Here is a 24,082-nt window from a genome sequence, read left to right as displayed (position 1 = left end):
AGAGGATAGATCGTGTGCTTCGCTTTTGAAGTCCCTGAAATCAGTACAGTTACGGCGAATTCGAAGAAATTCGCTTATCGGGATCCCCTTAATTTGAGAGGGAAAGTGATGGCTACTTGCTGCCAAAAGGGTATTACCTGATGTTGGTTTCCGATATGTGGTCGTTTTTAATCTATTTCCCTCCCTATGAATATTAAGATCTAGAAAGCTAATGTGATCTTCACTATAAGAAAAGGTCAGAAGGATATTCAATTTATTGGAATTTAAATCTCCGATGAAGCTTTCTAGCAAATCCAATGGTCCCTTCCAACATAAGAGAACATCATCCATATATCTAAGCCAAACAGAGGCGCATTTTCTGAAGAGGGGATGTGGGTATACTATAAATTCTTCCCACCAGCCCAAATGTAAGCAGGCATATGATGGTGCACAAGAGGATCCCATGGCTGTTCCACGAATCTGACGATAAAATTTGCCATCAAAAGAAAAGCAGTTATAATTCAAAACGAATTCCAACATTTCAATAATAAATTCATTTTGGTGAGCCCAGTCTCCACCTCTCCTCTCCAGAAAATGCGCGGCCGCTTTAAGGCCAACATCATGTGGGATGGAAGTATACAATGACTCCACATCCAATCCTACCAGGATGAAATCTTCCTCAAGAGTCAGATTATCAATTTTGTTTAGAAGATCCCCTGTATCCAATACAAAGGATGGAAGTGTATGGACAAAGGGTTTCAATTTTTCATCTATGTATTTCCCAAGGTGATCTGTTGGACCATCACACCCTGAAATAATAGGTCTACCCGGAGGTGTATTCCTATTTTTATGCACCTTGGGAAGCACATATATAGTGGGCATACGGGGTTCTTTTACCTCCAAATATTGGAACTCATTTTTATTAATTAGGCCCTCATCCAATGCAAAAGTCAATTTTCTATTTAAAGTTCCCATTATATTGTCCAGTGGGTTATCCTTCAAAAGAGAATATGTATCCGTCTCCAATTGTCTTTTAATCTCACCGACATAGTCCTCCTCTCTGAGGAGGACAACATTTCCACCCTTGTCACTGGGCTTGATTACAATATTTTCAATATTTTGCAATTCATTTAGGGCTTTTCGTTCCCTTTCAGTTAGGTTGTCCTCACACAGAAAGGAGGACCAATCGATGACACTAATATCTCTAAGCATGGCCTCCAAAAATGCATGTGTGTATCTGTTAGAATATATACTTGGCATGGTACTGCTTTTTTTCCGCAAGCCTGTATACTCTGGGATAATATCAGTAAGATCCTCTTCAAGATTATCTGTATTCTCCAATGTATTACCTTCCCTCCATAACTCATTTAAGTCCACTAAAGTATTCAGATCCGACATTTCCAAATTCGGGATCATTCCAAATTCCATTGTTTCTCTCTGTGACTGTGATGACACATTCTCGTTTTGACTATTCCTCTCATTTTTTTCCCCATGCCAAAGTCTTAAAAGAATCTTTCTGAGAAAGAGGTGAAGATCTTTACATATCTCAAATTCCTTTCCAGGGATAACTGGTGAAAAGCCCAATCCACGATTCAATAAGGATATATGGTGTGTTGATAAGGGGAAATCGGTTAAATTAATTATATTATTCATATTATTATCTATCTTCCCCTGCGTTGTCTTGTATTGGGTCCTCCTTTTTTCTCTACTATTCTTTCCTCTCCGAATTTCCCTCTGTTTCGGTCCCCTAAAAAAGAGACCTTAGATTGTGATTCCTCAACTCTGATGTGTTTCCCCATCTCATTGTCACTAGATGGGTCACTTGTAGTTTCCCCATCTGTTGACATAAAAGTGTTCCTTCTCACCCGTAATCTACTTTTGTTTTGTTTTTCTCTATTTTTTGTAAAGGAGAAAATTTGTTTCTGCTCAAAATCAAAAGTATCCCTTTGGAATTTTCTCCTTTTCCGTATTGATATTTCACGAAGTTCCATTTCCACCTCTTTTTTGAGACTAACATTTAGTTTTTCAAATTCCGGATCCTTGCAAAATATATCTAATTTTTTAACACTCTCCTCAATTTCCACATTAAGCAGACTAAGCATATTTTTCTCCTCTTCTATCAATAAGTCCATCAGATTCCTTGAGTGTCTCAAGCACTCCTCATCCCATTTTTCCAAAAATGCTTCACTTTTGAAATGTGATGCTGGTGTTGTACGTCTACGTAAACCTCTTGGGATATTTTTGGACAGCCTATATGCCTCTAAGCTCTGGATATCCCACTTGCGTCTTAAATGACTCAAAATTAGTCTCCGATGATTTTTAAATAAACCATATATGTCTCCTCTGATGTCCTCTGCACTTTTATTCATTTCACAATTCAGAAGTGCAGCAATCCGTGCATCCACCTCTAAGTCTAAGCAATAGGCCATACTAATGACACACCACTGATTACCTCTCAAGTTCAAAAAGAAAATATTTTTCTTTCTAAAGGTATATAAACAAAACAGGAAGGGAAAACACCCTCCAAAAAATATTATATATAGAAAAAATATGTGGTTATAACCAAACCATACCTAATAAACCCAAAATTGCAATATAATATAGCACGGTGCCATTCCTGATAAAGATTATAGAAAAAAGAAAAAAAGAGATGCCCTATATAGCTGCCCCCGTACAGTAAAATGCCCCCTCATACAGTATAATGCCCCCCATATGAGCTTCCCATGCAATATAATGCCCCCATATGAGCTCCCCATACAGTATAATGCCCCTCATATGAGCTCCCCATACAGTATAATGCCCCTCCATATCAGCTCCCCATACAGTATAATGCCCCCATATCAGCCCGCCCATACAGTATAATGCCCCTCATATCAGCTCTTCATACAGTATAGTGCCCCCAATATCAGCCCCCATAAAGTATAATGCCCCCATATCAGCTCCCCATACGGTATAGTGCCCCCATATCAGCCCCCATACAGTATAATGCCCCCCATATCAGCTCCCCATACAGTATAAGGCCCCTCCATATCAGCTCTTATACAGTATAATGCCCCCATATCAGCCCCCCATACAGTATAATGCCCCCATATGAGCTCCCCATACAGTATAATGCCTCCATCTTAGCTCCCCATACAGTATAATGCCCCCCATATCAGCTCCCCATACAGTATAATGCCCCCATATCAGCTCCCCATACAGTATAATGCCCCCATACAGTATAATTCCACCATATCAGGCCCCATGCAGTATAATGCCCCCATCTTATTAGTCCCCATGCCATATCAGCCCCCCATACAGTATAATGCCTCCATATGTGCATAGTAAGTAATTTTTTCTATTTTTCTACCTATCCCCGTTCCCACGCCGGGTGAAGGATCCTTCACCTCCTCTGGTGTGTGCTATGAGTGACTCAGCGCAGAGAGGCTCGATGATGTTGCTACATCCCGCCTGCCTGCGTCGAGCCGCTCAGGGCACAGTGAATGTTGGAGCATTGAATGGAACCGGGACCTCGTTGAGTGACTCGCGACCCACCGGAGGTCTTCACACGACCACCCAGGGGGACGCGACCCACAGTTTGTAATGTATTGTGCAGTTTGCGGTGGAGAGAGGAGGGGGGGGCTGTAATTTAACGGGCCCCCCCTCCACCGCAAACAGCACATTACAAGACAACCCATTACAAGGCAACACAATACAATACATTACATTACAAGACAACACAATACAACACAACACAAAACATTACAATACAGACTCTGCAGCTCACCTGGAGTCCTCAGCACCTGCTCTTCCACTGCACTGGCTGGAAGACAGGTCACGTGACAACATTGTCACATGGTACACTAAGTGTACCATGTGACTGTAACCAGGAAGTGCCGGCTTCACGGCACAGAAAATTGATTTAAGAAGCATGCTGTATGGCAACGGGGGCCCGTGGGCCCCCAGGCTTAGGGGCCCGGTCGCAAGTGCGACCGCTGCGACCCCTATAGCTACACCACTGTTAAGTAGGCCTATCACATTGCCTAATCTGATCCCTTTCATTCCACCCCCACATACATCAGAACCTGACCCATTCAGCAGTATCCCCCACACACCTTGAACCCTGATGCACTTCTAATCTGTCATACACAGATACTGGCTAGTGACTGGCACATACAGCTTTATGTGTACTACCCCATGTGTATAAAAGATGGCTGGACCATTGTACATTTACATCTTATGTCACCCGTCTTTCCTTATAGATTGTAAGCTCTTGTGAACAGGGACCTCACTGCTCTTGTGTGAATTTTTTATCCGTTTTGTCACTATGTAATGTCTGATATTTTCTGTACATGTTCCCTCTGAATTGTAAAGTGCTGTGGAATATGTTGGGGCTATATACATAAAGATTATTATTATTAGCTTTGCTCATACTTATGCTCCTGTGAAATTCCACAATAAATCGTAGTTTTGTGCTGAAAACCCTGATTGAAGGACTATCTATCTATTTATCTATCATCTATCTATCTATCTATCTATCTATCTATCTATCTATCTATCTATCTATCTATCTATGTGAAGTATGCATGTGTGTGTATGAAAGGATATATAGATCGTAGATAGATAGAATTGTAAAGCATTTCTAAATGCTAAGTTCATTAGAATTGACACACGGAAAGAACATTAATCTTAGCATTTGTATTCGTCTTTCAAGAGTCAGAACATTCATACAGAACACAGGAAACATGCACTAATAACAAAAATTGAAAACCCATGTGTAATGAAAATAATATGTCTGTATGTAACTGGCAACCAGGATGGTTACATTTTTGAGTAAGGACGGTAAATTAGCCAAAGCGGCCAGGAATTTTTATTGTAGTTCTGGATGTACTCGACCATGGTTTATTACAGTGACGAGAGCATAGGCGCTGTCACAAGGAAGAAGACATTGGGGGTAATTTACTAAGACTGTCATTTCATCCAGCCGTCTTAAACTGAAGTGCACTAGAGTACAATGCGGGGCACACGCCTCTTTATAAATTTGGTGTTCTTTGGCTGCCTGTCCACCATAAACTGAAATTTCTATGAACAGGTATAGATTGGCGCCATATCTTACACCATTTTCTGGCATTAGTAATGGTATATCTGCAGTCCATAGGAGGCCCAGCCCCTTCAGCTAAATTCCACTTTTCTGTACACTGTTGGAAAGTGGCGAGAGGTGTGAAAAGTCACAAACTATAGCGTGCACCATAATTTGCTAATTTTCTACTCCATAAAAGTGGCATAAAGCCTTTGATAAATTATCTTCAGTCTTTAGAACCTAAGCCTGGTCTGTACAACTTCGAAAGGGCAAATGGTGTGCGTGTGTGTGTGTGTGTGTGTGTTGGGTACCTATCGGCCCAGAACTCGGTAGGTGGTGGCAGCAAGGTGTGTGTTTGGGTGTGATTTATTCTCAATTTGGAACCTGAGTGCAAGATGGTGTTAGTGGAAATAGATTTACCCCTTACAGTCACACCCATATCACGTGCTGGTAAGGTGTGTACGTGACATCATGCATTTGTTTTAATCTTGGAGTATACCACAGTTAGTAAACAGGATGCCATTAAACACGGCACAAAATGCATGTTTTATTGGCAAGCTGGGCACATTAGACAGCATAATTCCTACAGGTTCACAATGAAAGCTGCATGTGAAATGTCAAACACATTTCACTGCTGTGTGTTCATTACATCCAAATGTATAATAAATTAAGGGCAGATGTAGATGTGTTGAAGGTAGACCTACATCTCAAGCTCACACTTTGCTACACAAAAAGCACTCTGAATTTAACACATGCATAGGTTTGATTCTGTAAATAGGATGTAGCACTATTCTATGCCCATTATTTATAATAGTGTATGGTCCTTGAGATGTAACATTGTACAGTATATTCAACCACCTGCTCCTTCCTACAGGCTTTACATAACATCAAGCAGTGGGTCTATAACATTTGTATACTTTGGTAAATTTAATAGAACTGTATTTTTTTTTACATTTTCTCCTACAAAACAAATATATCTATCTACCTATCTATCTATCTCTCTCTATATGTATATATATATATATATATATATATATATATATATGTATATACCTATATATATATATATATATATATATATATATATATATATATATGTATATCTATACATATATACACGGTCTAAACAAAGATGAACACAGCACTCTAATAGAACTGAATATCACGCCATCTGCAGGTCACCAGAGGATGAATCAATTCCCCAACTTGAATTTAGATGAAACCATAGGAAAAGGAAGAGCACCAGGACTTCAATAAAGATGATATACGGTTGATTTATTCACCTCAAGTCAGCAAAAAAGACAGCAGCACTCCAACACAGTCAAATTGATATGTAAACGGGTGCCAGCAAGTAGTCCAGATCCAGAGACTATATCGATATCCCAAAGAAATACATGTGTTGGTTGTAGTGGGCGACGGTACACACAGGATATGGTAGTCTCACCAACCTTGGTGTTGGGTGTCATTGGTCATGTAACAGTGACCTTGAATCCTCCCCCTCGTGTGAACTCCTGTTTATGTCCACCTATATATCATTATGATACTTATCTTATATAAAAATTTTAAAAATGGTTCTCCGTAAAAATTAACTTAATGTATTTAGATTGTATTCTTTGGGTCTTTTGCTGCTTCTCACTTTTACATTCATTAATTTTTATAGGTTTATTTACCTTCTTTGATACAGATCCAGGACATTCTTGAATTTATATATATACACTACCGTTCAAAAGTTTGGGGTCACCCAGACAATTTTGTGTTTTCCATGAAAACTCACACTTATATTTATCAAATGAGTTGCAAAATGACTAGAAAATATAGTCAAGACATTGACAAGGTTAGAAATAATGATTTTTATTTGAAATAATAATTTTCTCCTTCAAACTTTGCTTTCATCAAAGAATGCTCCATTTGCAGCAATTGCAGCATTGCAGACCTTTGGCCTTTTAGCTGTTAATTTGCTGAGGTAATCGGGAGAAATTTCACCCCATGCTTCCAGAAGCCCCTCCCACAAGTTGGATTGGCTTGATGGGCACTTCTTGCATACCATACGGTCAAGCTGCTCCCACAACAGCTCTATGGGGTTGAGATCTGGTGACTGCGCTGGCCACTCCATTACAGATAGAATACCAGCTGCCTGCTTCTTCCCTAAATAGTTTTTGCATAATTTGGAGGTGTGCTTTGGGTCATTGTCCTGTTGTAGAATGAAATTGGCTCCAATCAAGCGCTCTCCACAGGGTATGGCATGGCGTTGCAAAATGGAGTGATAGCCTTCCTTATTCAAAATCCCTTTTACCTTGTATAAATCTCCCACTTTACCAGCACCAAAGCAACCCCAGACCATCACATTACCTCCACCATGCTTGACAGATGGTGTCAGGCACTCTCCCAGCATCTTTTCAGTTGTTCTGCGTCTCACAAATGTTCTTCTGTGTGATCCAAACACCTCAAACTTCGATTTGTCTGTCCATAACACTTTTTTCCAATCTTCCTCTGTCCAATGTCTGTGTGCTTTTGCCCATATTAATCTTTTCCTTTTATTAGCCAGTCTCAGATATGGCTTTTTCTTTGCCACTCTGCCCTGAAGGCCAGCATCCCGGAGTCGCCTCTTCACTGTAGACGTTGACAATGGCGTTTTGCGGGTACTATTTAATGAAGCTGCCAGTTGAGGACCTGTCAGGCGTCTATTTCTCAAACTAGAGACTCTAATGTACTTGTCTTGTTGCTCAGTTGTGCAGCGGGGCCTCCCACTTCTCTTTCTACTCTGGTTAGAGCCTGTGTGTGCTGTCCTCTGAAGGGAGTAGTACACACGTTGTAGGAAATCTTCAGTTTCTTGGCAATTTCATGCATGGAATAGCCTTCATTTCTAAGAACAAGAATAGACTGTCGAGTTTCACATGAAAGCTCTCTTTTTCTAGCCATTTTGAGAGTTTAATCGAACCCACAAATGTAATACTCCAGATTCTCAACTAGCTCAAAAGAAGGTCAGTTTTATAGCTTCTCTAAACAGCAAAACTGTTTACAGCGGTGCCAACATAATTGCACAAGGGTTTTCAATTGTTTTCTAATCATCCATTAGCCTTCTAACACAGTTAGCAAACACAATGTACCATTAGAACACTGGAGCGATGGTTGCTGGAAATGGGCCTCTATACACCTATGTAGATATTGCATTAAAAACCAGACGTTTGCAGCTAGAATAGTCATTTAGCACATTAACAATGTATAGAGTGTATTTCTGATTAATTTAATGTTATCTTCATTGAAATAAACTGTGCTTTTCTTTCAAAAATAAGGACATTTCTAAGTGACCCTAAACTTTTGAACGGTAGTGTATATATATATATATGTATATCCCCCGATTAGCATACCATAAAAACCACCTGCCTCATATTGTGTAGGTCCCCCTTGTGCCATCAAAACAGCTTTGACCTGATGAGGCATGGACTCCACAAGATGCTTAAGGTCTCCTGTGGGTGGTATGTGGGTTCCAGATGCTAGTAATAGATCCTTTAAGCCCTGCATGTTGCTACACCACCGCTACAACAACGCCACTACCCTGTGCCAGTCACTGCACTGGTTGCCCATCCCCTTCCGAATAAAATTCAAACTTATTACTCTCACCCACAAATCTCTCCACAGTGCTGCACCTCCTTACATCTCCTCCCTCGTCTCTGTCCACCACCCTACTCGGGCTCTACGTTCTGCCAACGACCTTAGATTAAAATCCTCCATAATCCGAACCTCCCACTCCCGTCTCCAGGATTTCTCTCGTGCTGCACCAGTCCTCTGGAATGTGCTACCCCAGACAATCAGTTTAATTCCCAATATCCACAGTTTTAAAAGTGCCCTGAAAACACATCTATTTAGACAGGCCTATAACATTCCCTAATCTGACTCCTTTCCATGGCCCCCCTTTTAGATTAGTCATCAGAATAAGATTCCCTCACACTCCTTCTCTTCATGTCAGTCATACACGGATACTGGCTGGTGACCGGCTCATGCAGCTTTATGTTACCACCCCATGTGTATAAAAATGGCTGGACTATTCTACAGAACAAACACTGTTACACTTTGTGTCTCCTTTATTTCCTCATAGATTGTAAGCTCTTGCGAGCAGGGTCCTCACTCCTCAAGTTTGAATTGTAATTAATTTTGTCACTATGTAATGTCTGATATTGTTTGTTTCATGTCCCCTCTAAATTGTAAAGTACTGCGTAATATGTTGGCGCTATATAAATAAAGATTATTATTATTATTATTATTATGTTGCGAGCTGGGGCCTCCATGGATTGGACTTGTTTTTCTAGCAGATCCCATAGATGTTCGATCAGATTGAGATCTGGGGAAATTAGAGGCCAAGTCAACACCTTGAACTTTTTATTATGTTTTTTTATACCATTTCTGAACACTTTTAGCAGTGTTGCACATCATTATGCTGAAGAGGCCACTGCAGCATTTTTAGGCACTGTAGGTTGTATGTGTCGAAGTAACATCCACATAAATGTCAGAACCCAAGGTTTCCTACCAGAACATTGCCCAGAGGATTACACTGCCTCCGCCGGCTTGTCTTCTTCCCATAGTGAATCCTGGTTCCATCTATTCCCCATCTAAGCGACGCACTTTGTTCCATTGATCCATGGTCCAGTCTATATATATTTATATTTCCTAATTTAAAAAATAAATAAATCTGTAAATATGTCCTTAATTTATCTCCTTGTTAAGAATTGTACAGAAACCATGGGAAAGCTAAGTGACAACCAATATGGCCAATATAACACCTTTCTCAGGTTACAATCTGCTTAGTCATACAGTTTGTTTGGTAGCAAGATATATCAATGAATATCTACACAAATGTGCCATTTGTGAGATAAGAAACTAAATGATGCCTGACATAGGAGGGATAATTGCAGCCACAAAAATTCTCACCTAGCTTTCCCATAAACAGCTTAAACTGGCTGTCTCACAAAGAAAACCCATGTCTATTTGCCTTATTAGGGAGCCTGGTGCCTTCTAACAATTAAGAGATGGCTGAATATAATTTTTAACAGCTTAAGGGCTTATTATGGTTTCAGCAAATACAAATTTTCTATTATTATTTCTCACATATTTTTTAACAGATAGTTCCACAGTGCCCATATAGCGCCACAGTGCCCACATATAAAGAGTTATAGTGCCCGCATATAAAGTGGCAGTGCCCACATAGATAGTGCCCATTTTTAGATAGACCGCACACAGTGCCCATGTAGATAGTGCCAGTGTCCCTGTAGAGAGTGCCCATATAGTGCCACAGTGCCCATGTAAATAGTGCCACACCCCCCTTGGATAACGCCACCCCCCCAGGGAGGAGCCCCCAATGTCACTGTCCATATATGGATAATGACATCAGGGGCTCTTCCAGGAGCGAAATCCCTGGTCAGAGCCTTGTCAATGCTCTGGCCGGGTTTCCGCTCCTGGAGGGAGCCCCTGACGTCACTACAGGATCGGTAACGCTCTGGCCGGGGATTCTTCTCCTGGAGAAGCCCCTGACAACACGGTCTGTATATGGACAGTAATGTCAGGGGCTCCCTCTAAGAGCGGAATTTCCGGCCAGAGCGTTGGCAACGCTCTGGCTAGGGATTGTGCCCCTGGAGGAGTCACTGGTGTCACTGTCCATATATGGACAGTGACGTTAAGGGCTTTCCCAAGACAAGAGTCCCCGGTCAGAAAGCTTGCATTGCCACATCCCCCTTGGATAGTGCATGCCACCCCCCCCCCCCGGGAGGAGCCCCCAATGTCACTGTCCATATATGGATAATGACGTCAGGGGCTCTTCCAGGAGCGAAATCTCTGGTCAGAGCGTTGTCAATGCTCTGGCTAGGTTTCCGCTCCTGGAGGGAGTCCATGACGTCACTACAGCGTCGGTAATGCTCTGGCCGGGGATTCCTCTCCTGGAGAAGCCCCTGACATCACTGTCTATATATGGACAGTAATGTCAGGGGCTCCCTCTAGAAGTGGAATCCCCGGCCAGAGCGTTGGCAACGCTCTGGCCAGGAATTCTGCTCCTGGAGGAGCCACTGATGTCACTGTCCATATATGGACAGTGATGTCAAGAGTTTTCCCAAGACAAGAGTCCCCGGTCAGAGAGCTTGCGTTGCTCTGGCCAGGGACTTTATAGTTGAATGCTGAAGTAGGGAGCTTACAGTTCCTTGCTTCAGCATTGAATTCAACTGCAGAGACAGTTGGCAACAGGACATACCACCGGCCGGCCGGGACAGCGGGACACCGGGATGGTTGGGAGGTATGATTACATTGTGATCATAAAAATGCTTGACTCCTTAAAAGATACAGGATCTGGACAAAGTATTATACTTGGAAGCAAACAAAATAAAAGTTCCTTTTAAATGACAGCAAGCAGGGATCTTGATTTTAAAATTAATCTGGCAGCAGTTTTAAAGCCTCAAAACCTTTTAACCTTTCATGTTGCATGACTGTGAAACTGATGTTTGATTCCTCTGGCGCAGTGCTCTCACGTGCCACTCTCTGCTGTGAGTGGCGACTTAGCGGCCAATCAGGAGAAAACCGCAGCCAACACTCAAAGCAGAGAGGTGCAGTGAGGAGAGCCGAGGATCACCTTTACAGCAAGTGCCTGCCTCAGAGGCACTTGTGACCGTGGTGCCGGGGGAACTAAACATCGATTTCTTGGTCATGCAAGAAAAAAATCTATGTTTACAATGCCTTTCCCCTGCCCTGTAATGCTCTTCCAGCAGTTTTGACAGTTGGGTGTATAATTATTTTCATTGCCCATCCACTCCTCGGTGTCAGGTTTAAATAAAGGCCAATAGCTTGAATAGGATTTATTGTAAACACAGTTGTAATGATTTCCAGATTCAAAGCAATGACAAAGAGGTTTTTGTGATTTCTAATCTTCTTATAAACATGGATAACAAAGAAGGGAGGAGAAAAAAACAAAGCAAGAGACACTCAAGTCTTGTTCACTTGTATAAACATTTTTGGCCACCAGAGGGCGTTGGATATCAAAGGCAGCTCTGTTCCCAGGAGTAACACATCAGCTGCACTTTGAGGTTGGGTTCTACTTTATATTGTGTGACTTGTAAGATTCCCCTTGCACCTTGTTCTCCAAGTTTTGTCCGCTGCTGTATTTTCTCACAGAAACCAGGTGGTATATCTTGGTTTGCTTTAAAAATCCCAATCACAAATGTGACACAGAGCCATAGACTTTCTAGCACATTTCCTATAAATGTTTTATTAAAGCTCTGATCATATCTGCGTCGTGGCCACGATGCTTTGCCAGATCTCTCATACTACGGATACTGATGGTGCCCAACATGAACTGTTGACTTATAATGTGGTCCGCCGGGGGTTCTCTTGTGGTGTCCATCATTTTGACACGAAAAACAGCGCTATCCTTTCTATCAAATCTGATGGAATTTGCGACAGTATTTTCTTTAGGCTTGAAATAGCCTATACTTTATGCATAAAATCTGTGCCAAGTCTGCGTCCTTAAAAACGTGACATTCTTGTGACGTTACATGTATGTTGGCACGTGCAATAATTGACTGCATTGTCCCTAGTTCACCACATCTGTGTGTCTGCGGATGCGCTGGGCGAGGAGCAATCACATGATTATTTCATGTTACTGCATGCACCTGATGTCACAAGGATGACATGTCACTGCAGCCATGTTGGTTACATACACCCATGGAATTTTAAAGCGGGAACTGGGTCTGATTTAATTAATAAAGTATCTTATCTTATCTGGATGTAATTCCTGGCAAAAAAAATTAGTCCAGAAAACGCCTTTGACCAATAATTCTGGTAAAAATAAGAATGTCTGATGTGTGCATATTTTTGTACAAAACATTGTAGCATCCGTTTGCCATCCATCAAGGCACTCCATAATTCATGATTTGTAACCATAACTAAATGAATTTCTACCATCTTATAATAATAGTACGTGTCTACTTCAACTGATAAGTTATATTTCTATATTTTCTGGAACAACAATAACTAGATTTATCAACATTAATGCCACTGTAGTCACTAAGCGCAGTTAGAATTCAGTCTTTTCTTTTGCAGACCTCTGTATACCATGCTTCCCCTGATACAGTTAAAAGATAGATTTCTGTCTGCCTACAGTGACCACTAGAGGGAGATTCTGCATACAGATTTTTACAGCTACAAATGCAGCAAGCTCCTCCTAATGGCATCTGCAGACAGTCAGAATTTTATCAGAAAACCCTGCCAACCTGCAAAAATAGTGGCATCCTTCACTATAGACTATAATGGTATTCGTTTAATGGATACGTCATGAACTCTCATGACCCCAGCTCATGACATGTCTGTTTAACGGATACCAATATAGTCTAGAGTGATGGTTGCGACTGCTAAGGCATGTGTCACAGCCTACTAATGATTATACGTCGGCCCGGCTTGGATTTAAAAAGCTTGAAAGAGGTTGAACTCAACTTGGATATAGTCCAAGAAGACATCTCGGTGTCAGGCATAAGTTTCAGGGCAATCGGGGCACTTTTGATTTGCGATAAATTTATTTGAATCAGATCAATTCGACCAAATCGGAACCGAAACTAATTTGGGAAATTTGCTCATCTGTTTCTAATTTCACCGGATAGGTGTTAAAGGTCTCCCGTTCTTCCTTACTGCACACTCAGCAAAGTCTATGGGACTGATTGAGACAGCAGAGTACAGAGCTCGGCTGTTTCTATCAGCACCATTGATATTAACCCTTTTGGCCTTCAGGACCAGCCCCATTTTTTCAAATCTGACCTGTCAGTTTATGTGGTAATAACTCTGGAATGCTTTTGCCTATCCAAGCGATTCTGAGATTGTTTTCTCGTGACATATTGTACTTTATGTTAGTAAAAAATTTGGTCGATAAATTCAATATTTATTTGTAAAAAAAAAAAAAAAAAGATTTGGAGAAAATTTGGTCAATACATTCATTGCTTATTTGTGAAAAACACCAAAATTGAAAGGAAGGATTTTTCTAATTTTAAATATATCTGCTTGTAAAACAGATAGTAATACCACACAAAATAGTTACTATTTCACATATTCCATATGTCTACTTTATATTTGCATCATTTTTGAACATTATTTTATTTTTCTAGGACGTTACAGGGTTTAGAACTTTAGCAGCAATTTCTCACATTTTCAAGAAAATTTCAAAAGGCTATTTTTAGGGACCAGATCAGTTCTGAAGTGGCTCTGAGGGCCTTATGTACTAGATAGACCCCATAAATCACCCCATTTTAAAAACTGCACCCCTCAAAGTATTCAAAACAGCATTCAGAATGTGTTTTAACCTTTTAGGCGTTTCACAGCAAAGTAGCAAAGTAGAGGTGAAATTTCCAATTTTTTTTTTTGCTGAAACTCATTTCTAATAATTTTTTTTTGTAACACAGAAGGTTTTACCAAGGAAAAGCAACTCAATATTTATTGCCCAGATTCTGCAATTTTTAGACATATCCCACATGTGGCCCTAGTGTGGTAATGGACTGAAACACAGGCCTCAGAAGAAGCAAAGGAGCACCTAGTGGATTTTGGGGCGTCCTTTTTTTTAGAACATATTTTAGGCACCATGTCAGGTTTGAAGAGGTCTTGTATTGCCAAAACAGTGGCAACTCCCCAAAAATGGCAGGGTTTTGAAACTACACCCCTCAAGGAATTTATATAGGGGTACAGTTAGCATCTTGACCCCACAGGTCTTTTGCTATATTTATTGGAGTTCGTCTGTGAAAATGAAAATCTACTTTAGTTCTTAAAAAAATATAAAACATTTCAATTTTTACAAGGAATAAAGAATAAAAAAAGCAATCCAAAACTTGTAAAGCTATTTCTCCCGATTACGGCAATACCCCATATTTGGTAATAAACTTCTGTTTGGACCCACAGCAGGGTTCAGAAGGGAAGGAGCGCCATTTGGATTTTGAAGCGCAGATTTTGCTGGATTGGTTTTCAGTGCCATGTCGCGTTTGCAACGCCCTGGAGGGACCAAGACAGTGGAAACCCCCCAGAAGTGACCCCTTTTGGGAAACTACACCCCTCAAGGAATTTTTCTAGGGGTATAGTTAGCATTTTGACCCCACAGTTTTTTTGCTGAATTTAGTGGAATTAGACCGTGAAAATGGAAATCTACTTTTCTTCTGAAAAAATCTAGAAATGTTTAATTTTTACAATGAATAAAGGAGAAAAAGAACTCCAAAATTTGTAAAGCAATTTCTCCTGATTACGGCAATATGCCATATGTGGTAATAAACTGCTGTTTGGACCCACGGCAGGACTCAGAAGGGAAGGAACGAATAGTTTTTGGATGTCATGTCGCATTTGCAAAGCCGATGAGGGACCAAAACAGTGGAAACCCCTCAAAAGTGACCCCATTTGGGAAACTACACCCCTTAAGGAATCTATCTAGGGGTATAGGGAGCATTTAGACCCCACAGGTCTTTTGCAGAATTTATTAGAATTAGGCCATGAAAATTAATATCAACATTTTTTCCACAAAAAGGTTGCATTTTTTCATTTTCACAAAGGATAAAGGAGAAAAAGCGCCCCAACATTTGTAAAGCAATATATCCCAAGTACGGCTATACCCACATGTGGTCATAAATGCTTTTTCATTAGAAATTAATTAGCCCTTTCAGGACTGATCCATTTTTTGCTTTTTCATTTTAGTTTTTCCCTCCCGCTTTACAAGAGCCATAACTGTTTTTATTTATCGGTCAATGGAGCGTTGTGAGAGCTTATTTCTTACGGGAGGAGTTGTAGCTTCTAGTGACACCATTTAATGTACTGGGAAACAAAATAAAAAATTTTGTAGGCTGAAATTGGAAAAAGCTGCGATTCCTCTTTTGTTTTTTGGGTTTCGTTTTTATGGCTTTCACCTTGCGGTAAAAACGACAACTTAAATTTTTTCTGAGACAATACGATTAAGATGATACCAAATTTATACAGTTTTTAAAAATATTTTACTACTTTTACAAAGTACAAATCGTTTTGTTTCACCACATTCCGGGAGGCATCACTTTTTTTATTTTTTGGTCCATTGAGTGGTGTGAGGGCTTATTTTTTGCGGGACTAGCTATTTTTTGGTACATACAACTTTTTGATCACTTTGTATTACACTTTTTTTTAAAAGCTAAGGTGACCAAAAATCTGCGATTTTGGCGTTTTAAATTCTTTATTTTTTACGGCGTTCACCGAGCAAGTTAAATAATGGTATATTGTAATAGTTCTGACTTTTACGGATGCAGCAATACCAATTTTGTTTATTTTTTACATTACTTTAGTGGAGAAATGGGAAAGGTTTTTTTTTTGGACTTTAAATATATTATATATTTTTTTCATTAATAATAACTTTATTTACTTTTTTTTTTTTTACACATCTTATTAGTCTCCCTAGGGGACTCGAACCAGCGATCATTAGATCGCTTGTACAATACACAGCAATACTAATGTATTGCAGGTATAATGTCATTTTTACACGCTCCTGTAAGGGTATGTTCACACGCTGAGTCAAAAACGTCTGAAAATACGGAGCTGTTTTCAAGCAAAAGCACCTCCTGATTTTCAGATGTTTTTGTAGCAACTCGCGTTTTTCGCTGCGTATTTTACGGCCGTTTTTGGAGCTGTGTTTCAATGGAGTCAATGAAAAACGGCTCCAAAAACATCCCAAAAAATGACCTGCACTTCTTTTGACTCGGCGTCTTTTTACGCGCTGTATTTTGAAAACGACGCGTAAAATGACGCCTCATGGGAACAGAACACTGTAAATCCCATTGCAAGCAATGGGCAGATGTTTGGAGGAGTAATGGTGCCATTTTTTTAGGCATAATTCGAGGCGTAAACAGCCCGAATTACATCTGAAACCACTCCGCCTGAACATACCCTAAGGCCTCATTTACACGAGCGTGTGCGTTTTGCGCACGCAAAAAACACAGCGTTTTGCGTGCGCAAAAGGCACTTGACAGCTCCGTGTGTCATCAGTGTATGATGCGCGGCTGCGTGATTTTCGCGCAGCCGCCATCATAGAGATGAGGCTAGTCGACGTCAGTCACTGTCCAGGGTGCTGAAAGAGTTAACTGATCGGCAGTAACTCTTTCAGCACCCTCGACAGTGAATTCCGATCACAATATACAGCAACCTGTGAATAAAAAAAAGACGTTCATACTTACCAAGAACTTCCTGCTTCCTCCAGTCCGGTCTCCCGGCCGTTGCCTTGGTGACGCGTCCCTCTCTTGACATCCGGCCCCACCTCCCTGGACGACGCGGCAGTCCATGTGACCGCTGCAGCCTGTGATTGGCTGCAGCCTGTGCTTGGCCTGTGATTGGCTGCAGCTGTCACTTGGACTGAATCGTCATCCTGGGAGGTCAGACTGGCGGAAGAAGCCGGGAGTTATCGGTAAGTCAGAACTTATTTTTTTTTTACACGTTCATGTATATTGTGATCGGAAGTCACTGTCCAGGGTGCTGAACCAGTTTAACTCTTTCAGCACCCTGGACAGTGACTGTCTCCTGACGTCGCGTACCGGAACACTTTTTTCCGGGTTCGGTCAAAACGAGTTCGGCCGAACCCGGTGAAGTTCGGTTCGGTTCGGACGGTTCGCTCATCTCTAAGACACTCCGTTTGGATGTTAGTAAACAGAAAAGCACGTGGTGCTTTTCTGTTTACATTCAGAGTTTGACAGCTCTTGCGCGAATCACGCAGTTCGCACGGAAGTGCTTCCGTGCGACCTGCGTGGTTTTCACGCACCCATTGACTTCAATGGGTGCGTGATGCGCGAAAAACGCACGATTATAGAACATGTCGTGAGTTTTACGCAACGCACTCGCTCTGCGAAAAATTCACGCATTGTCTGCACTGCCCCATAGAGTAATATAGGTGCGTACGACACGCGTGAAAAGCACGCGCGTCGCACGCGCGTATATTACGCTCGTCTAAATGAGGCCTAACAGCGCGATCGCTGTTCCTGTCAGTTAGTCCTGGGTGTCGGCTGTAATACACAGCTGACACCTGCAGAATATGGAGCGGGTTCAGCACATGAGCCCGCTCCATATATAACCCCCCGCACAACGACATGCTATTAAGTCGTGCTGCGCGAAGGGGTTAATGCGCAGCGGATGGTGAAAATTAACATTTTCCACTGATATGCCATTTTAATGCACAATAGGTTGTGCCCAGTTTGTGCCACTGAAGACAAATACCTCATACAATGTTAAGCGGGTTCTCCCAGGTATAAACTGTCATATATGTGGACACAAGCTGGTGTTTTGGCACGCTGTGGCGCTCAGAAGGAGGGAGCGCCATTTGGCTTTTGGAGCGCAGATTTTGCATTGCAGTTGTTCTGTTTGGGGTTTTGCTGGTATTTCAGTTTATAATGTGGGGACATATGTGATCTGTGCAGAGTACATCAGGGCATAATAAGAGGGTATAATAATGCGGTAAATAAATAATAATCCACAGATATGTGGCTGATGTCACACTGATAAATGGTGCCCGATCTTATCCGCTTTTGGAATGCTCTGCATAATTTCTATCGCTATATTCTGAGCGCCAGAACTTTTTTATTTTTTCTCCACCGGAGCTGTGTGAGGGCTTATTTGTTGCGGAACAATCTGTAGTTTTCATTGGTACCATTTTAGCGTACATGTGATTTTTTGATCACTTTTTATTCAATTTCTTGGCAAGCAAAGTGACAAAAAAACATAAATTCTGACAATGTTGTATGTCCTTTTTTATTTACAGTGTTCACCGTGCGTTATAAATTACATTTTACTTTATTCTACGGGTCGATATGGTTACGGCGATATCATATGTATATCCTGTTTTTTTATGTTTTGTGGCGTTTGCGCAATAAAATCACTTTTCTATAAAATGATTTATTTTTTTGTGTCACCATATTCTAAGAGCCATAACTTATAACTTATATTTTTCAGTCAAAAAAGCGATGTAAGGTCTTGTTTTTTGCGGGACGGGTTGTAGTTTTCATTGATATTATTTTAGGGTACATTCAACTTTTTGATTACCCTTTATTCTATATTTTGGGAGGGGTGATGACCAAAAAAATTGTGATTCTGGCATTCTTTTTGAATAATTATTTTTGAAGTGTTCACCGTGCGGGAAAAATACAATAACTTTATTGTTTGGGTCATTACGAATGCGGTGATACCAAATATGTGTACTTTTTTAACGTTTTCATTTTTTTCCTATAATAAAAGTCATATTATAGGAAAAAAAGCATTTTTTGTTTTTGGAACTTATAACTTGTTTTTACACTTTTATAAAACATTTCTTTTTTTTTACTTTTTATACTTGAAGACCTGCAACACTGATATTTGCTGTAATGCATTACACTACCTAGGTAGTGTAAAGTGTTAGAAACTGTCAGTGTTAGGGCTTGTTTACATGAGCGTGTTATTCGTCCGTGCGACGCGCGTGTTTTTCACGCGTGTTGTACGGACCTAGAATAGTCTATGGGGCCGTGCAGACAGTCCGTGAATTTTGTGCAACGTGAGTCCGTTGCAAAAAACTCATGACCTGTTCTATATTTGTGCGCTGTTCGTGCATCACGCACCCATTGAAGTCAATGGGTGCGTGAAAATCATGCATGCCACACGGAAGCACTTCCGTGCAAACAGTGTGATTCGCGCAACAGCAGTGAAAAGGATGAATGATAACAGAAAAGCACCACGTGCTTTTCTGTTTACAAGCATCCTAACGGAGTGTCATGATGGCGGCTGCGCGAAAATCACGCAGCCGTGCATCATATGGTGATGACACACGGAGCTGTTAAGTGCCTTTTGCACACGCAAAACGCAGCATTTTTTGCGTGCGCAAAACGCATACGCTCGTGTAAATGAGGCCTTACGCTGACAGTCACACTGACAGGAAGCCTATGAGGACCAATGTATGGCCTCGGGTTTTGCTATGCAACCGATGGCAGCACCTGCAATCGGTCCCCAGGAAAGTTTATTGTAGCAACAAACGTTCCAGTTTGTTGCTGCAACAAACTTTCCCGGTGATCACATGATCGGGACCTGAACCAATCAGGTCCTGATAATGTCTCCGGTACCAGAGGCAGGGGTTAACAGCGCGATCCGGGTGTCAGCACTACTCTGAGACACCCGGATCACGCTTTTAACACCCACCGTGAATTCACGTCGGTGCTGCACAGAACCCAGCAAGCGCGGACGTGAATTTACAGTGGGCGGTCGGGAAGCGGTTAATAATGGTGATCACATGTTCAGTAGCTGAACCAATCGGTTCAGCTGTTAGAGAACAGGCTGCTGGGAAGCCAGGGACGCTGACACCGCAGACGTCAAAGCGCTCTCCTCAGCGCTATGCCGGCAGAAGCAGGGATCTGCAGATTCACGTCCGGGGTATATGCGGCTAGGTCGTGAATCTAGAGATTGTTGGCATGAAAGGGTTAAATGGCAGAGAACATGCTCGAATGTCGTTCTATTCGCCGCCACTTCATGTAGCTCCTTATGGCCTCCTTCACACACTTTTTTTAGTGTATTTAAAAGCTTGTAAAAAAAATGTCATGAATTTCAAGCATTTTTTTCACACATTTTTGGTGGTGTTTTTTATTTTAAAGGATATTAAACATGCGTTTTTCAAGTACTAAAGAGAAGCCTATGGGAAAGAAATGCCAGAAAAAAACTCCATATCTAGAGCATGCTGTGTTTTGAAAAATATGCAGCGGAACCCAAAATTGCCAGAAACCAAAACACTTTGTATGTAGTGTTTTCTAGATTTCAATATAGGCTTTAAAGTAACATCTGGCCGCTTCGTTTTTTAACTAGAATAAAAAAATGCAATGAGAAACCTCATTAAAATCGCCACAAAAAAAAACTCAGCAAAACGCTGTATACAAATCCAGCTTCACATGGTGTTTTTTTTTTGCATGCTAATTTTGATGCATTTTCAGCGCTGGAATCAGGGTAGAAAACACCTTTCTTTTGGCTCCCGTCGGTTTCTGTGCTGTACATTCCTATTGGACACATGCCAAAGCTGCCTGCTGTTTTTTGTGCTGAAGAGTGTCAAAAATTGCGTACAAAAAAGGCTTCCATTTTAAAATCTGCATCCAAAATCAAGCGGGATAACAGGCTGATTTTGGAGGTATACCATGTGAACACATCTTTAGGCCCCCTGCACATGGTTGCAGAAATCCATGCACAGCAGAAGCAACCCCAATCAGATAAAGGGAACACATTTTCAGTCAAAGAAATTTCTGCAAAAAAATCTGCAGGGGGCCTAAGTGTGCGTTTACATGAGTCGTTTTTTGGGGGCGGTTTTGCTGAAAATGGTGCGGTTTTGCTGTGATTACCACGATTGTAGCAAAAAAAAGCCAGAAAAAAATCGGCACTGTAATGTAGATAACAGCAGTGGTTTGTATTTTGAAAGCGATAATTTTTTAGCAAGTTATGAGCAATTTTAGCTTTATGCTAATTAGTTTCTTAATAGACAACTGGGCGTGTTTTTACTTTTTACCAACTAGGCGTTGTACAGAGAAGTGTATGACGCTGACCAATCAGTGACCAATCAGCGTCATACACTTCTCATTATTCCAGTCCAGCTTCTTTCACTGCATAATCACACTGTAACACTGGGCTGGAATAATGAGAAGAAAAAACATTTTTGATGCAGTTTTAACCGCGTGGTCAAGAACGTCTCCAAACTGTTGTTTGTTTGCATTTAAGATTTGCATGTTGATAAATATGGCGCCATTTTCTTGTTACTTGCCACTTCATACCTGAGTCCTGTTGCAGCAAAACTCAAAAGGCCTATAGTCTGTTTATGTTGTCTAGGATTGATATCTGGAATGTAACGGTTCCTTCTAAGGGTATGTTCACACGAGGTCATTACGTCCGTAATTGACGGATGTATTTCGGCCGCAAGTACCGGACCGAACACAGTGCAGGGAGCCGGGCTCCTAGCATCATACTTATGTACGACGCTAGGAGTCCCTGCCTCGCTGCAGGACAGCTGTCCCGTACTGTAATCATGTTTACAGTACGGGACAGTCAGTGGCGGATTAAGTAAACCATGGGCCCTGGGCTGTTCCACAAGCTTGGGCCCCCTTCTCCACCACCGCCCTGCCACGTCATGTCTATATTAAACACCACCTTTCTGTGTGAGCATTGACAAATGAGTGCTACGATTCCCCTTGTCAAAGGGCTGTGTCCCTACATACTGACAGTCTCCAACCATCGCTGACAGTATCACACTGTGTAGGGACACTTCCTCCTGACAAGGGGAATGGTAACACGCATTTGTCTATCAGTCCTGGGTACACAAAGACTTTATGTGGGATACAAGGATTTCCGATAACAGACATGTCAGGAGAGGTGACAGATCTATAAATGCAATGACTCACAGGTGATGTCTTCACTGATGGGTCGTTCTCTTTTCTTCTCCATCTGACACAGACCGTTATGGCGACTTCTCCTGATGACTGCAGAGTTTCCTGATGATACATCTTTTCCCCTTGATTCTGTAGCCATTTTCAGCATCTATAGCAACATAAAAATTCCGAAATAAACACCATAAATTGTCTTACCCCAGACCCCTAAGCAAATTAAGACCCAGGCCCATACATTAACTCAAACCAATAAATTCAGTCCCCAAGAGGTAACTAAACTTTTAAAAAACATTTGGCGGGTCATAGTGAGAGTGATATGTCAGAAGATTTGATTGATGGGGGTCCCAGCATTGAGACCACCACCGATCACTAAAACAAAGCAGCGGGAGTGCCCGGGTGAGCGCTGTTCCACTTCATTTCTGATTGTCTTTCCTCGGCGCGGTATACGGACTCATAGACTTTCTGTTGTGCCCGTACACCGCATGCTCGGCTATCAGAGGAAAGACGATCAGAAACAAAGTGGCTCCTCACTCACCTGAGCACTTCTGCCACTTTGTTTCAGCGATTGGTGGGGTCTCAGTGCCCGGACCCCCACCGATTAGAACATTTGACATGTCACTATGACATGTAATTTTTTTAAAATTTTTCGTTAGTTACCCTTTAAGCAGTCAGACACCCCTCCCCAGTGCATTTGACTGACTGCTGAGTGCCCTATGGGAGGGTCTAAGTGTCTGACACTTAGGGCGGATTTACATGAGCGTGTGCGCTTTGCGCACGCAAAAGGCACTTAACAGCTCCGTGTGTCATCACCATATGATGCGCGGCTGGGTGCCTTTCGCGCAGCCGCCATCATTATGACACTCTGTTTGTATGTTTGTAGCACGTGGTGCTTTTCTGTTTGCAATCATAGTTATACTGCTGTTGAGCAAATCACGCACATCCCACGGAGGTGCCTCCGTGTGGCATGCGTGATTTTCACGCACCCATTAACTTCAATGGGTGCGTGATGCGCAAAAAACGCAGAAATATAGGACATGTCGTCAGTTTTACACAGCGGACTCACGCTGCGCAAAAATCACTGACAGTCTGCACTGCCCCATATACTTGCATAGGTCCGTGCGACGCGCGTGAAAAGCACGCGCGTTGCACGGACGTATTACACGTTCGTGTAAATCCGCCCTTATGGCTCTTGGGGGGGGCAGGAGTTATTCCCCTATAGAACCCTGAACAGTCAATCAAACGCTCTGACCCCCCCCCCCCCCTGAAGTATAATAACTACTGAGGGCTCCATGGGGGAGATTATACTGCAGGGGGGGGGGGGGGGGGGGTTCTGAGCATCTGACTTACTGCAGAGGGCTCTATGGGTGGGAAATTATTTTGCACACAAAAAATGTTACATTAAACACCCTATATACAATTCACACTAACACCAAACACTATATATTCAAACCACACACACTATATAGACTTACATTATGACACACACACACACACACACACACACACACACACTACATAGACTTACATTATAGACACTATATACACAGCACACACTACATAGACTTACATTATAGACACTATATACACAGCACACACTACATAGACTTACATTATAGACACTATATACACAGCACACACTACATAGACTTACATTATAGACACT

Source organism: Rhinoderma darwinii, chromosome 1 (genome assembly GCF_050947455.1).
Source record: "Rhinoderma darwinii isolate aRhiDar2 chromosome 1, aRhiDar2.hap1, whole genome shotgun sequence".
In the NCBI taxonomy this organism is placed as follows: domain Eukaryota; kingdom Metazoa; phylum Chordata; class Amphibia; order Anura; family Rhinodermatidae; genus Rhinoderma; species Rhinoderma darwinii.
The sequence above is the reverse complement of the archived record's forward strand: the minus strand, read 5'-3'. Positions refer to the sequence as shown.